This window comes from Ceratotherium simum, chromosome 24, assembly GCF_057802395.1.
Source record: "Ceratotherium simum simum isolate JZ-2026a chromosome 24, ASM5780239v1, whole genome shotgun sequence".
NCBI classification, from domain to species: domain Eukaryota; kingdom Metazoa; phylum Chordata; class Mammalia; order Perissodactyla; family Rhinocerotidae; genus Ceratotherium; species Ceratotherium simum.
This window is the reverse complement of record NC_141923.1, coordinates 32,368,432-32,379,991: the sequence shown is the minus strand read 5'-3', so window position 1 is coordinate 32,379,991 and position 11,560 is coordinate 32,368,432.

The following is an 11,560-nucleotide window of genomic DNA, read 5'->3' as shown; positions in this document are numbered from 1 at the left end:
CACAGCTTTAGTGTTGGCAATAAGGGGATCGTTGGACTCTTCTGGCAGGAGGTGTGGTGGGGAATCGGAAAAGGCTGTAGGGCAGGTGCCCTCTTACAAAGTATCCCCAAGCCCTCTGCAGAGCTGCCAGAGGGCTGAGCATAGCTCCCCTGTGACTTCCGTAAGGGAAATCCATTTCCTGCAGTGACCGGGCCCCAGGTTGGGTGGGATGGGCTCTTGAAACTTCCTTTTCTTTCTCTTGGTCTCGCCCCTAGAGAATGCTTAGAAAATCACTGGAAATGTTGTCTCCTCCATCCTCCCACTCAAATCTGGCAGCCTGAAATTCAAGCTCAAGGGGTGTGGGAGGGGAAAGGCCAGCAGTTGTCAGAGTGGATAGACTGCATTATTGAGCAGAGTCGGGTGCAGGCCACAGCCTGGGGGCAGCATCCACTGAGATGACTCACACCCCACACAACCCTGGGTGTCCTCCTGGTCTGAGGGCTGTTAGAGCTGGAAGAGACCTCAGTGCTCATCACACCAGGGGAACCTGGGGCCCAGGGAGGGGAAGCCATTGCCCAACATCACACAGTAAGTTATTGGCAAAGGAAGTGCCAGAAGCTAAGTCTCCCAATGAACAACCTATCGTCTCATTGCTACATACACCACGCTGCCTCCTGAGGACAGAGTATGCTTCCAACATGTCAGGTTTCAGTGTGAGGGACAGGTTCACAAAAGAGGAGGGGCACACAGATCACAGGCTCTTCCGGTGTGTGACTTGGAGAAGGAAACCAGCACTGGTTGCGCCGTGGCTGCATACCAGGCCCCATGCACCATGTCGTCGGGGTGAAGAGGGCTGGCTCTGAGCTCCAACAAATATGGACCTGCCTTTTGTGTGACCCTGAATAGGTGACTCAACTTCTCTAAGCCTCAGGTTCCTTTTCTGTAAACATAAAAAGAATACCTCACAGGATTTGGGAGAGGATTAAATAAAATAATCCACATAAAGCACTTAGCACATTTGAAAACTGGCACTGAATAAGCCTGGGATATATGTTGGCTATTATTTTTATCTACAGCAGTTGTCTTATTTAACTCTCACACCTTCCTCTGAAGAAAGGGAGGACATAGGCTCAGAAAGTGAGTTACTTGCTCAGATTTATGTATCCATTCATATTCCTTAAACTCCTACCAAGAGCAGACACTGCTATAGGGGCTGAGGATACAGCAGGGAACAAAGCTGACAAAAGTCTCTGCCCTCATGGAGTTTGTGTTGGTCATTGGGAAGACAGACAATAAACAAAAAATATAAGTGAGTTGCATGATATGCTAGAGGGTGGTAAGTGCTTGGAGAAACACAGCAAGGAAGGAGATGGAGTGAGGAGTGGAGGATGCAATTGTAGGGAGTGGCCATGGAAGTCTCTGCCTGATGACGCTGAGCAAAGGCTTGAAGAAGGCAGGGGTGTAGGCGTGTGGATCTCTGGGGGAAGAGCATTCCAGAGAAAAGGAAGCACAAGTGCAAAGGCCCTGAGGCAGGCACCAAGTAGCCACCAACCTGGAGGCTAGTGCTGAAAGAGAGGAGTGCAGGGAGGAGCAGCAGGAGATGACGTTAGAAAACTATAATTTACAGTGCTGGAAGCTGGGATTTGAACCCAGACCTGATTCCCAAACCCATGCTCATGCCACCCCTCACCTCGCCTGGGCCCATCACAGGCTCCCTAGATGATTGGCTGCTGTGACTGGGAGGGTTGATTTTGTTCTTTCCAGAGACAGCTTAGTGTGGTTCAAAGTCAGATACCAGGAAGGGGGTGAAGAATTCCGTTTCCAAGTAAGTGTAATGTCTCTATCTTCAGAACCAAAAATCAGAATATAAGTTTCAATAAGTACACGAACTTATAAAGAGGGGAGGACAGAATATTTTAAATCAGAGCATCCAAGACATCCAGGACCTGGTCACCTTAAACAAGCGCCAATGCTTTTCAATCCCGAAGATCCTTGGCAATTCTACCTTTATCCACCTCTAGTAAGGAGCACCTGAGAAACTCCTCCTCCGCTGGCCTGCGGGAGGGCAAATGGGCACTCGCAAATCCTCAATCAGCTGCAGTAGCCGCAAGGTCCAAATGAGCCCAGAGACCTGGCCCTGACTCCTGGCGGCTCTCAGGATCTTCTGTATGCCTTCCTTTCCGTCCTGTAGGAAGAGGACCTCCATCTGCATCCCCACCTCTAAGGGTATTGCTAGGAAGGATCAAAGAGAACCTCTTGAGGGGGCAGGCTCCCACTCCAGATAGTTGCCAGGTGAACACACAGCGTCTGTCTGATGTAATGGGCCTGTGCCTGCAGAGCTGAACGGAGGAAATTGCTCACTTTGGGAGGGGCAGGAACACTTCCAGGCCTTTAGGGTCCACTGAGTAAGATGCCTTTGCCAAGGTGAAATGGTTCCCTCGTGACTTGGGAAGTGAACTATCTTCTACCATTTCACAAGGCATTTCAGTTACCTGGACAACGACATTCCTCTTCTTTCTCCACAAACCCTCGGCAGCAAGGTCGCCACACTTCTGGCAAAAAGACTAGGAAAACAGCATATATTTCAAAGAGGGTGGGAATTCATGTTGAATGAAGTTGAGGGGGTGGGGGAAGGTAGAGAAGAAACTGCTCTAAAGCTACATAGAGCCTCAGGATTATACCAGCGATGACCCTGTGCCGGATTCCAATACTGGTCATTTCCTGAAACCATCCATCAGCTGAGCAACCTTGAGTAAGTCAGTTCACAACCCTGGCCCTCAGATTTCTCATATATAAAATGAGAAGATAATTGCTAAGTTTGCATTCAGCACTAAAATTCTGTGATTTGAGCAGAAGAGATGGCATGGGGCATTTTTAATGACTGGGATGGCTCATGACGGGGCTGAGATGATCCATCTTTGTTTCAGATCCAGAAACCCCTTCAGCTGAATATTTGCCCCTGGCCAGACTGAGACCTAGACAGGGATTTTCACACAGCAGCAAACAAACAAACAAACAAAAAGCATTGAGGGGGGCTGGTCATTTTGCTTGGAGCTTAGAGGCCCAGAGGAAAAACATACAAATAGGGCTAGGGACATACACACACTGAGCCTGGAATTTTAATATCAGAAGATCACTATCATGAGCTGCATCTACAACGTGGCATCCCAGTTGGTGCCAACCAAGCCCTCTCGCTTAATTACATGCCTGGAGCACTACAATTTAAAATCCTGGCAACTGTGTTCTATGCAATTAAAAACAAACTAATAAACAGGCTTTTCCAGTGCCCCTAATATTTTGTTCGAGTTTGTCCCTGCTGTCCTCCCACTTCCTTGTAACTTAACGCTTGTCACCAAACAGCCTCAGTCCCCTGAGCCCTAAGCCTGTGGATCACTCTCCAGCTTCAGTCAAGAGGCCCACGGTCAGGTGCCATTCAAACCACCAGTTTTGCTCACTCCCAGCCTGAGCTTCCAGGTCACTGTGCTTCCACTTTTCCCAATTGAGGAACACAAGATTCCTGGACTGTGTTGGGGAGGCTAAGTGGATTTTGCATCATCAGTGGCTTTGAAAGTTGAAAGTGAGACTTCAGCATTCTGCCTCAATTAGCCTTCATCGTTAATTAGCTCTGCTTTTTCTGCCTTTCCAGGTTTATGAGTGGAAATCAGTGCCTAAGAGACACTCGCTATCAGCCAGAATCACAGAGGACAGAGAACCACTTCTATACATCATCCCAACCAAACGTCAGCCCCAGCTCCATATTCTTAAGAGAGCTACTAGTAGGCAGCTATGTGGGTGGCATGAAAATATCTAGATCTCTTCAGTCTTGGCTGTTTTTTTCAAACAAGTCCACCTAAGGGGAGGAACCATGTCTATTTCAGTCTCCACCGTAGACCCAACACCCTGCATAGTGCCTAGCACATCAATAGTAGGTTCCAAACAATGTTTACGAAGGAGTGAACAAATGAACAAATATCAGAGAAGGGCACATGTGAGCCTCCAGCCTAGAGGGGAGGGAGGGTTGATACCACATTACACCCACTTCTCTAGCAGCTTGTAAACCCATTCAGAGAGCCAGCCCCCAATTTATGTTCTAGCTTTTCTTATTGGTGATCCTTAAAAAAAGCACTGCCAATAAAAACTTCATCTCTAGAAGAGAATTCCATCTTTGTCAGCTATTTCAGACTGACCTTGAAGGAAAAATTAATTTGGCTTCAAATTTTCTCAACAACCATTTATAGTTCCTCACAGAAGGCCCAGACTTATAGTATTTTGTCGCCCAGCAGCTAACTCTCTCAAAGGTAACCTTCTCTCCACCCCCACCCCAACAACTCCCCCCCAGGCTACCTCCTCCCCCACTCAGGGCTTCCAGGGACTTATGGGAAGAAGCTGCGGGCTGGGAGGTTTCTGTAACGCACTCCTTACTGGAATGAATCTGCCTCAGTTTCACTCGTACACCCCAGAGATTAATGTTATCTTATTAGCAACACAAAATGGGAAAGACTGAGCTCTTTCAGTTTAATCTGTTTAGTTTCCAAGGCTGCAGCAAGCTTCTCCAAGGAATGTGCTTGGCTTTTGTAGAGAAAGGAAAAAAAAAAAATCCAACATATCATTTGGCAGAAATCCGCCTATCTAGTTTAGATTGTGGAAACCCACTGATTAAGTCCTGGTCCTGTCACTTTTTTTCCTATGGAGTCTACAATATCATTGCTATTAGGAAATCTCATACCGTAAAACTCACTAACGCAAATCCCATTTTTATTCTCTCTCTCTCTCTCACACACACACCCCAATTGCTCTGTATTCTCATCAGCACCATCTGGTGGTGACTCAAATCCTCTAGTACTTTTAAAAATTATTGAAGACCCCAAGGAGTACCTGCGTCTGTGTGTGCATTCTATCATATTCGAAAATAAAACTAAGAAGTTTTTTAAAATTTATTGATTCATTTTAAAATAATGATAATAAACCCATTCAATGTTTAACATAACATTTTGTGTGTGTGTGTGAGGAAGACCAGCCCTGAGCCAAAATCCGATGCCAATCCTCCTCTTTTTGCTGAGGAAGACTGGCCCTGGGCTAACATCCGTGCCCATCTTCCTCTACTTTATATGGGACGCCGCCACAGCATGGCCTAGCAAGCAGTGCATCAGTGCGCGCCTGGGATCCGAACTGGCGAACCCCGGGCCGCCGCAGCAGAGCGCGCGCACGCAACTTCTTGTGCCACCGGGCTGGCCTTAACATAACATATTTTAAAGAAAAATAAACATATTTTCCGAAACAAACAAAAACTTCTGTGAAAAGAGTATCATTATTTTACATTTTTGCACATCTCTTTAATGTCTGGCTTAAAAGACAGCCAAATTCTCATGCCTGCTTCTGCATTCAATCCGTTTCAATATCTTGTTTTGGTTGAAACATATGAAGAAAATTTGGTCTCACAAAATTAAGTAGTTGGAAAAGGGGGGAGTAGTTTAATAGCCTTTTCAGATAATTGAGGGCATTCTTCACAGATAACCATACTAAAACTCAACAGGTTATAGTTTCTTAAAGGTTAGTTGGAATGTGGCATCTGAAATCATATCCATGAACTTTTTATACTGTTAATCCATCGGTCTATCTTGGACTTTGAATGGATTTTTGAATGCATGATTTTGTAACTTCATTCATTGTCATATGGAAAATATTGGTTCACTGAGTTATGTAGAACTCCCAAATGTTGGTACATTTCATTATATGACATCAAAATCACATTCATTAATATCACTACCAGTCTCATCAGAAAAGTGTTAAGTATTGGGAAGCTGTCAAGCTCATGATAGACTCAAGTTTTCCAAAATGTGCTAATTTTCACTTCAAAGCTCAAATTTATTATTGGGAACAAATACCGCCAGTTGTTTTCCTTGAAGTAACAGTCTCACTTCACTCCTTTTCGAGAAAATATCCCCCAAACACTCACGCCTAAATAGGCATAGTTTATTTGACAATCATTCTTTTGAGTAAAAATGGTGTTCTATGGAAAAAAAGCAGCTGGTTCAGCTGGCATCTCAATCACATACGTGCTTTTCCTCAAGACAAACCTGTACTTCCACAGGCAGCAGAAATGCTTTATGTGAACTTCACATTTCTTTCTTTTTCTTTTTTTTTTTTGTGAGGCAGATCAACCCTGAGCTAACATCCGTGCCAATCCTCCTCTTTTTGCTGAGGAAGCCTGGCCCTGGGCTAACATCCGTGCCCATCTTCCTCCACTTTATATGGGACGCTGCCACAGCATGGCCTGACAAGTGGTGAGTTGGTGCGCGCCGGGGATCCGAACCCGGGTCGCCAGCAGCAGAGCGTGCGCACTTAACCGCTACGCCACGGGGCTGGCCCCTGAACTTCACATTTCATCACACAGAATGTTAAAAAGATGTGCTCGTGAGCCAAGATGTAATTAAATTAGTAATGTTTGCTCTTTCATCAAGGGTGTTCTTTTTTTTTTTTTTTTTTTTTGTGAGGAGGACCAGCCCTGAGCTAACATCCAATGCCAATCCTCCTCTTTTTGCTGAGGAAGACTGGCCCTGGGCTAACATCCATGCCCATCTTCCTCTACTTTATATGGGACGCCGCCACAGCATGTCTTAACAAGCAGTGCGTTGGTGCGCACCCGGGATCCGAACCGGCGAACCCCGGGCCGCCGCAGCAGAACGTGCGCACTTAACCGCTTGCGCCACCGGGCTGGCCCCGTCATCAAGGGTGTTCTTAAGCGAAACTGGCATCTCTGTTTCTGTGAGCGCCTGGTGCTGAAGAACACAAGGACTGCTGTCCAGTTTGGTGTCACTGCCATGACCTGTGCTAAGGTGCCAGGAGTTTTGCCCACCACAGCTTCTGCATCCCTGGTGCAGATATCAACACAGTGAAAAAGGCAAACAACAGTTTAATATTATTGGGAAAATAGTTTCAACCTCTCAGACCCTCAGGGTTCTATGGACCACATTCTGAAAACCGTTGCTCTACTAGGACAAATCCCCCCCTAGGGGCTGCAGGAAGAGGGGTTGTTATATTCTGACATTAATATCATTTGCTCAGAGATGGAGTCGAGAAACAGATCCCCTGTGCCCAGAACCCATCTCCTAAACCCCTCACCCCACATGTTATTTTTATTGCACATACCCTCTTCTGATTCCCCATAGAAAGTCTCCTTAGAGACACATTTTTTTCCTCACACCAGGGCAGACTAAATAGCACAGGTGGAAGCCAGCTGGAAGCACCCACTCCACCTCCAACTATGCTCAAAATTATCTTTTCTTTTTCTCTCCCAGCTATCACCTAGCCCTCACCCTTCTGATAAAGAAAAGTCTCCAAGAACAAAGTAGCCTGTGAGGGGAGGAATGCAAGATAAGCAAATCTGGCAGCAGAAAAAAATTCCCTTTACATGGGCTGCTTACAATACTTGGAATCCCCATCACCATCACCACCCGGTGACTATTTCAGTCTTACTCATCTTTCAGGTCTCAACTTAGACATCACTTCCCACCTCTCTCTCTCTACATACATATATATATATATATATATATATGTATATATACGTATGTATACAGCTGTGTTGATTAGTGATGGGGATACATTCTGAGAAACGAACGCGTCATTAGGTGATTTCATCATTGTGCAAACATCACAGAGTGTACTCACACAAACCCCGATGGTATAGCCTACTACACACCTAGATTATATGGTACTAATCTCATGTAGAGCACCCTATATGCAGTCTATTGTTGTTGACTGAAACATCAAGGTCATGTGGCGCATGACTGTAGTCTCATAGTGCCTTAATTATCTGTCCCCTTACCTGATTTTTCCCACTAGATGGTAAATTCCAAAAAGGAGCAGTCATTTTCTGTCTCGTTCACTAGGGGAGGTTGGGGGGGAGTGTTAAAACACAGAGGGGACGTGTTTACACATTCTTTTTTTTAAGTGGATGCCTTTAGATGGGGCATGCCTCTCCATTCATTACAGTCCCCCACAACATCCTATTGTCATAAGAATGTTGACCTGTCTCGCTCCAAGCAGAATTGGAATTTGCCAGTCACACTGCATCCCAGACCAGAGTAGGCCCTCAATAAATATTTACCAGTGGGGTGATTCTTGTCTTTTCAGGTTGGGTAAAGCACAGAACAAGATGGGAGTCAGGGTTTCTTTAACTGGCCACCGCCCTCAGGACTGCCTGTATCTGCAGGAGTCTCACTGTGCTTGGTAAACAGCTTCAGTGCATCCCAGCATATTTGGTCTCACCAGGGAGGCTGTGACCTTCTAGAGGGTAGAAGCCAGTCTCTCTTCCTTTCTTTTCTTTCCCTCCTTCTATTGCACAATACCCCCTTGCCTCCCCCCCCCCACCCCCCCCCCCGCCACCCAACCCCAAATTCAAGCACTTAATTAGGTTACAGTTAGCTTAGACACCTGGGTATGAAGCAGAGAGTCTGCTCACAAAGAAGATAATGCTCTCTCAAGTAGGAGGCCTCTGTTCCTGGAAGATCAAGTCTTTACAGGGAACAGGGAAGTGTATAGTATTGAGCTGAGGAAGGGCTGGGGGCAGGGAAATTATGGTAGGAGTTTGGGAAGGTAGGCTGGGACCAGATCATAATGGGCCCTCAAGGCCACGCTGAAGAATGCAGATCTTTTCCTACAGACATTGTGGTATAATATGATCAGACCTGTGATCCATGAGCGTATTTCCTAGGGCTGATCTTCCCTCCCCTTTTCTCCTTATCACAAAGAATTCTCCAGTGCCATTGAGACTGCACAAGAGGCCCTCCTGATTGCTGGCTGCAGTGTGACCACATCTGAGAGGAGGGGCAGGGCAGAGCAGCAGACACCCACCCTTCACCACCACCCCACTCTCCTATGCCAAAACATGTTCTCCAACTTGAGCTGGTCGGACTAGATGGGGTGGGGACCGGAGGGCTCAGAGGATTAACACATCAGTCCCAGCCTTGAATGAAGCACATTCCATAGTCAAGTTACCAGGGTGTGGTGTACTAGGCCCAGCCCAGTTCCTTTCACAGAGGGGTGTGTGCTTGTGTAAGAGCACGCTACATGCCCGCCCAGGATCTGACATTCCTAACCAGCAATGCCCTCTAGGAGACCTCCACAGTACTTCCTTCTCTGTTCATGTACCCTCACTAGGTTCTGCTTGAATTCTGCAGGTGACTCACCATTCTAACACCGTCTCAGTTGGGAGGAAGTGATGAGGAAAGGGGGAGATTCCATTAGGACTGGTGACTCACCATTCCAGCACCATCTCAATTGGGAGGAAGTGATAAGGAAAGGGGTAAGAGGGAGATTCCATTAGGGTTGGGGAGCTGGACCTGGCCCAGGCCCCAATTCTAAGTTCCAAGAGCAGGGCTTCTGAAGTCACCTTACTGTATCACTTGGGGCAGGGGGCAGCCTCAAAGCAAGTGGCCTGAGCCTCTGGAACATCTGCAGAGGAACCTGGTATCATGGGAAAATACCCCCAAACTACTGTATTCACCACTGTTTTGCTGAATGTAAAAGTAACACTTATTCTCTGTAAAAAAAAGTCTTAAACATTCCAAAAGTAAAGAACATTTTTAGATCATCCACAATACCTCTCCATAAAAAAAACCATAACTGACTTACTTTCCATCTTTTTCTTAGGCCTATCAAGTGTATATATTTTTAAAGGTGGAAAGGAAAGAAAATATATTTTCTGTATATAATTGAGATCAAGTTATTTTTGGAGTTTTTTGTATCCTGCCTTTTAACTTATGAACATTTCTCTATTTCCTTAATTATTCTTGAACAGTCTCATTTTAATGGCTACATAACATCGTATATGGTTGTATTGTAAAACCAGAGATAGGAACCTAGCGTGAGGTATCACAGAGGTCACTTTTAAAAAAGGAAGAGACAGAAGTGTGCTGCTTGATATGAGAGGGCACCGTCTCATGCCTTTGTGCCTTTGCGCCCCTCCATCCCTTAGGACTCAACTCAGCTGTCGCCCCCTCCATGAGGTCTGTGAAGCCCCAGCTCAGGCTAATGCCAGCCCATGGTGGTCCCCTAGCACCGTCATAGCACTGACCACATTGTATTAAACTCATTTCTTTATATTTCAATCTCTCCCACCAGACCATAAGGTCTTTGACAACTGGGCTCTATCTGAACAAGCTGTGACTCTCCAGTGTCCAGCTGGTACCTGGGGCATAGAAGATACTCAATAAATTCCTTGCAAAGAAGTGAAGTTTAAGCAACCCCAGGTGTCAGGCATTTAGACCATTTCTAATCTGACAAGACAGCTTTCACGCTCTCACTTTCTCAGAGTCTATGCTAAGTGAGGAAGAGGATGGAGGTAGACCAAAACAATCTTCTTTGGGTCATTTGTATGTAATCACTTGAACCCTCTTGTAAATCATGTTGGCGTGACTTGTCTGCATTGGACTCATTCTTATGATACAAGAGCAGATGCTAGAATCAGAAAAATCCCAGCTCCACTGTTTGGTAGTGGTGTGGCCTTGGGCATGTCACTTGACTCTAATCCTCATTTTCCTCAATATAAAATGGAGATAATAAAGAGATCTATCTTAAGGATGTTGAGATATTGTAAATGAGATAATGCAGGTCAAGTCTTAGCACGATGCTTGACGCATTGTAGCTGGCTTTTATTACTAAATGTTATTTCTGGGCCCATGTTATAGAATTAAAGCCACATGACCAAACTGCTTTCCAGAAACACGGGGCAATTTATATACCTGCACACAGCATCTGGCGCCTTTCATGGCATCTTCTCCAGCAAGGAGTCTGGTCAATTTTTCATCTTTGCTCCATCTGCTTACAAAGGATATGTGGGCCCCAGTCAAACCTACCTTGAAGTTCAGCAAAAGGTCATCTTTCTCCTCACGGTCTAAGCATCCAGCACAGATCTCACAGTCACTCCTCCCCGGGTTGCAGAGGAAGGGGCTAAGAGGTGTGGAATGAGATGAAAGGTCACAGCATTCAAGCATGAGGTGTCCATGTAGTTCAGACAGCATTTTTCCACATGCAGCTGAATGATGAAATAGGGAACTAAAGTGGCAAAAAATGGCCCCAAACAAGATTTTCTCTGTCTGCTTTCACCCTCATCCCCACCCAACACATAATCATGGAAAGTGAGAGCACAAAGGCTGCTTTGTGATCAGCTTGTTCCAGAAGAGGCCCAGAGAGGTTAAGTGGCTTGCTCAAGGTCACAGAGCTGACAAGTGCCATTAAGAGTATCAAGGGGCCGGCCCCGTGGCTTAGCGTTCAAGTGCGTGCGCTCCGCTGCTGGCGACCCGGGTTCGGATCCCGGGTGCTCACCGACGCACCACTTCTCCGGCCATGCTGAGGCCGCGTCCCACATACAGCAACTAGAAGGATGTGCAACTATGACATACAACTATCTACTGGGGCTTTGGGGAAAAATAATAAAAAAAAAAAAAGAGTTTCAAGACCACAAGGAACCCATGACTCACAGCTGGCAAATCTTGTCTAGGAGCGTACAACTCCAGTTGTGTTTGTCCTCTTAGCCCCATTCACATCTTCACCAGGAGTGTCAGCGTGGGTAAGGATAGGG